Source organism: Cervus canadensis, chromosome 15, assembly GCF_019320065.1.
Source record: "Cervus canadensis isolate Bull #8, Minnesota chromosome 15, ASM1932006v1, whole genome shotgun sequence".
Lineage (NCBI taxonomy): Eukaryota > Metazoa > Chordata > Mammalia > Artiodactyla > Cervidae > Cervus > Cervus canadensis.
Genome location: NC_057400.1, coordinates 72,059,933 through 72,065,932, shown reverse-complemented (window position 1 = coordinate 72,065,932; position 6,000 = coordinate 72,059,933).

Below are 6,000 nucleotides of genomic sequence, written 5' to 3'. Positions count from 1 at the left end.
ACCTCCAGTCTAAAACTGCTCAGTCAGTCACACAGGTGACACCTTTTTTCTTTTTTTTTTGTGGTTGATATAAGAAGCATTCTATTAGGGCTTCCCTGGTGGCTCAGAGGGTAAAGTCTGCCTTCAATGCAACAGACCCAGGTTCGATCCCTGGGTCAGGAAGATCCCCTGGAGAGGGAAATGGCAACCCACTCCAGTATTCTTACCTGAAGAACCCCATGGACAGAGGAGCCTAGTAGGCTACAGTCCATGGGTCACAAAGAGTTGGGCACAACTGAGTGACTTCACACACATTAGAAACACAGGACAGTCTTGTGGGACTGAGCCCTTAACTTGTGGGGTCTGATGCTACCTCCATGTAGGTGGTGTAAGAATTGAGCTGAATGGTAGGACATCCATCTGATATCAGAGCATTGCTTGGTGATGTAGGAAAACACTTTCCAAATGAAATTGGTTTGATCAGAACTTTTATCATGGATCTGTCTCATTTTATTTATCCATTAATTGGTTGATAGGCATTTTGGTTATTTCTATTTGGGGCTTTACCAAATATTCTCACTAGAAACAATTGTGTAAAAGATTCTGTGTGATTGTAGGTTTTTAGTTGAATTGTTCAGTCATATGATAACTCAATCTTTAATACTTTTAAGAACTACCACTATTTTCCAAAATAGATGTACTATTTTATATTCCCAAAAACAATGAATAAGGGCCCTAATTTTTGCACATCCTCACCAAAATTTGTCATTGTATACCTTTTTTATTGTAGCCACCTTACCACATGTGAATGGAAGTTTAATATGGTTTTCTTTGTATTTATCTAATAGCTAATGATGTTTATCATCTTTTCATTTGCTTACTGGTCATTTGTATTCCTATTTGGAAGAAATATGTAGTCAAATCTCCCCATTTTAATGATATTTTTAAAAATTATGCTTAAAGAAAAAGTAAGTAAAAAGTGCTGATTTTATAAATAACTGATGGGAATGGCCTAGAGTTGGCTATGATAAGTTAATTCTAGGGAATATAAATCTCACCTCTGATTCGTTCCTTTGACCTTGATCTTGCCATGGCCAGGCTCACCAGAAGACTGTGGCTTTCTAGAAAACCCGTACATGCACTCTAAGGCCTGTTTTTCTCCTTTTCAGGGTAGATATCTTTGTTGTTGTCCAGTCATTCAGTCATGTCTGACTGTTTGTGACCCTATGGATAGCAGCACACCAAGCTTCCCTGTCCTTCACCATGTCCTTGGAGCTTGCTCAAACTCATGTTCATTGAGTTGGTAATACTATGCAGCCATCTTATCCTCTGTTGTCCCCATTTCCTCATGCCTTCAATCTTTTCCAGCATCAGGGTCTTTCCCAATGAGTCAGCTCTTTGTATCAGGTGGCCAAAGTATTGGAGCTTCAGCCTCAACATGAGTCCCTCCAATGAATATTCAGGATTGATTTCCTATAGGATTGATTTGTTTGATCTCCTTACAGTTCAAGGGACTCTCGAGGATCTTCTCCAACACCACAGTTCAAAAGCATCAATTCTTCTGTTCTCAGTCTTCTTTATGGTCTGAAACCTCACATCCATACGTGACTACTGGAAAAACCATAGCTTTGACTATATGGATCATTTGGCAAAGTAATGTCTCCACTTTTTAACATGCTGTTTAGATGTGTCATAGCTTTTCTTTCAAGGAGCAACTGTCTTTTAATTTCGTGGCTATAGTCACCATCTGCAATGGTTTGGAGCCCAAGAAAATAAACTCTGTCACTGTTTCCATTTTTTCCTCATCTATTTGCCATGAAGTGATGGGACCAGGCACCTTGATCGTAGTTTCTTTTTATTTTTTTTAATTTTTTATTAGTTGGAGGCTAATTACTTCACAACATTTCAATGGGTTTTGTCATACATTGATATGAATCAGCCATAGAGTTACACGTATTCCCCATCCCGATCTTAGTTTCTTGAATGTAGAGTTTTAAGCCAGGTTTTTCACTCTCTTCTTTCACTTTCATCAAGAGTCTCTTTAGTTCCTCTTTGCTTTCTGCCACAAAGATGGTGCATCTGCATGTCTGATGTTATTGATATTTCTCCCAGCAATTTTGATTCCAGCTTTTGTTTCATCCAGCCCAGCATTTTTCATGATGTTCTCTGCATATAAGTTAAATAAGCGGATGACAGTATACAACCTTGATGCACTCCTTTCCCAATTTGGAACCAGTCCATTGTTCCATGTCCGGTTCTAACTGATGCTTCTTGACCTCCATACAGGCTTCTCAGGAAGCAGGTAAGGTAGTCTGGTATTCCTATCTCTTTAAGAATTTTCCACAGTTTGTTGTGATACACACATTCAAAGGTTTTAATGTAGTCACTGAAGCAGACATAGATGTTTTTCCGGAACCCGTTGGTTGCTTTTTTTATGATCCAGTGGTTGTTGGTAATTTAATCTTTGGTTCCTCTGCATTTTAAAACCCAGTTTGTACATCTGGAAGCTCTCAGTCCACATACTCTTGAAACCTAGCTTGGAGAATTTTGAGCAATACTTTGCTAGCGTGTGAAATGTATGCAATTGTGCAGTACTTTGAACAATCTTTGCCATTGACCTTGTTTGGGATTAGAATGAAATGGATATTTTCCAGTCCTGTGGCCATGTTGCATCCTCCAAATTTGCTGGCATATTGAGTGCAGCACTTTAAAAGCATCATCTTTTAGGATTTGAAATAGCTCAACTGGAATTCCATTACCTCCACTAGTTTTGGTTATAGTGATGCTTCCTAAGGCCCACTTGACTTTGCACTCCAAGATGTCTGGGTCTAGCTGAGTGATCACAGCATCATGGTTATGGTTATCTGGGTCATAAAGATCTTTTTTGTATACTTCTTCTGTGTATTCTTGCCATCTCTTCTTAATATGTTCTGTTTCAGTTAGGAACATGATGTTTTGTCCTTTATTGTGTCCATCCTTGCATGATATGTTCCCTTGGTATCTGTAATCTTCTTGATGAGATATTTAGTCTTCCCATTCTGTTGTTTTCCTCTATTTCTTTGCACTGTTCACTTAGGAAGGCTTTCTTATCTCTCCTTGCTATTCTTTAGAACTCTGCATTCAGATAGGTGTATCTTTCCTTTTCTCCTTTGCCTTTCAATTCTCTTCTTTTCTCAGCTGTTTGTAAGGCCTCCTCAAACAGCCTTTTGCATTTATTTATCTTGTGGATGGTTTTGATCAGCACCTGCTGTACAATGTTACGAACCTTCATCCATAGTTCTTCAGGCAGTCTATCAGTTCTAATCCCCTGAGTCTATTTGTCACTTCCACTGTATAATTGTAAGTTATTTGATTTAGGTCATACCTAAATGGTCCTTTGGACTGCAAGGAGATCAAACCAGTCAATCCTAAAGGAAATCAGTCCTGAATGTTCATTGGAAGGACTGATGTTGAAGCTGAAGCTCCAATACTTTGGCCACCTGATACAAAGAACTGACTCATTGGAAAAGATTCTGATGCTGGGAAAGATTGAAGGCAGGAGGAGAAGGGGAAGACAGAAGATGAGATGGTTGGATGGCATCACCAACTCGATGGACATGAGTTTGAGTAAGCTCCATGAGTTGGTGATGGACAGGGAAGCCTGGTATGCTGCAGTCCATGGGATCACAAAGAGTTGTACATGACTGAGTGACTGAACTGACTGAATGGTCTAGTGGTTTCCCCTACTTTCTTGAATTTAAGTCTGAATTTTGCAATAATGAATTCATGATTCAACCACAGTCAGCTCCTGCCTGGTCTTGTTTTGGCTGACTAGAGTTTCCATCTTCGGCTGCAAAGAATATAATCAATCTGATTTCTGTGTTGGCCATCTTGTGATGTCCATGTATAGAGTCTTCTCTTGTGTTGTTGGAAGAGTGTGTTTGCTATGACCAGGGCATTCTCTTAGCAAAACTCTATTATCCTTTGCCCTGTTTCTTTTTGTACTCCAAGGCCAAAGTTACCTGTTACTCCAGGTATCTCTTGACTTCCTACTTTTGCATTCCTGTCCACTATGATGAAAAGGACTTTTTTTTTTTTTCTGTTAGTTCCAGAAGATCTTGTCAGAGACAGCAATGGCAACCCACTCCAGTACTCTTGCCTGGAAAATCCCATAGACGGAGGAGCCTGGTAGGCTGCAGTCCATGGGGTCGCGAAGAGTCGGACACGACTGAGCGACTTAACTTTCACTTTTCACTTTCATGCATTGGAGAAGGAAATGGCAACCCACTCCAGTGTTCTTACCTGGAGAATCCCAGGGACGGCAGAGCCTGGTGGCTGCCATCTATAGGGTCGCACAGAGTCAGATACAACTGAAGTGACTTAGCAGCAGCAGCAGCGGCTAGAAGATCTTGTAGATCTTCACAGAACCATTCAACTTCAGCTTCTTTGGCTTTAATGGTTGGGGCATAGACTTGGATTATTGTGCTATTGAATGGTTTGCCTTGGAAACTAACAGATCATTCTTTCATGTTTGAGATTGTACCAATATACTGCATTTTGAGATCTTTTTTTGAGTAAGAGTGCTACTCCACTTCTTCTAAGAGATTCCTGCCCACAGTAGTAGATATAATGGTCATCTGAGTTGAATTCACCCATTCTGCTCTGTTTTAGTTCATTGATCCCTAAATTGTCAATGTTCACTCTTGCTATCTCCTGTTTGACCACTTCCAATTTACTTTGATTCATGAACCTAACATTCCAGGTTCCTATGCAGTATTGTTCTTTATAGCATTGGACTTTCACCACCAGACACATCCACAAGTGGGCATCATCTCTGGTTTGGTTCAGGCTCTTCATTCCTTCTGTAGCTATTTCTCTGCTCTTCTCCAATAGCATACTGAGCACCTACTGACCTGGGGAGTTTATCTTTTAGTGTCGTATGTTTTAACCTTTTCATACTGTTCATGGGGTTCTCAAGGTAATAATGCTGAAGTGGTTTGCCATTCTCTTCTCCAGTGGTAGGTGTCTTGGTTTGCTACTAATCTTTAGCAGTAAATTATTATCAAAGTTTAAGAGTCCCATATTTATTCTGAATAGAAGTCTCTGATCAGGTAAATGATTTGTTGATGTTTTTTCCTATCCTTTTTGTTATTTTATTAGAATCTTGATAATGTTCATTGAAGCACAACAGCTTTTAATTTTTGATAAAGTCTCACTTTTCTAATCTACTTTTGCTTTAGTATTATATCTAAGTTTAAATGCCAAATAAAAGTACATAAAGGTACAATCTTATGTGTTATTCTAAAAGTTTTATAGTGCTCTCAACTTTAGGTCTCTGATTAATTCGTGTTAATTTTTCTGTACATGTGAGTAGAGCATCAGATTCTCTCTTTGCATGTGGTTTGCAGTTGTCCCAGCACCATTTGTTGAAAAGACTGCTTTTCCCCCAGAAATATATTGGCATTCTTGCAGAAAAGTAATTTACCATACATTTAAATATTTATTTACAAATTCTCATTTATACTCCACAGATATTTGTTTCCAGCCTTATGCCAGTAACACAGTGTTGCAATAACTATAGATTTACTGTTGGTTCTAAAGTCAGAAAATATGAGTCCTCCAAGTTTATCTTTCCAAGATCATGTAATTCTGGAATCTTTGTATTTCTACATGAATTTTAGGATTAATTTGTTAGCTTCCATAAACAACAAAAACTTTTGAATTGAACTGAAGCTGCATATCAGTTTGGGAAGTATTTACAAGTTAACAATATCAAACTTCTTATCTATGAACATTGAAATTCTTTCCATTTATTCAGATTTTTAATTGCTTAAATGATGCTTTGTACTTCTGAGTGTAAAACTCTTGCAATTTTTGTTAAATCTATCCCTAATTACTTATTCTCTGTGATAAAAATATAAGTGAAATAGTTTTCTTAACTTAATTTTCAGGTTGTTTACTTTTAGTGTGTAGAATACAACTGGTTTCTGCATATTGATCCTGCATCCTGCAACCTTGCTGGATTTCCTTATTAGTTCTAGT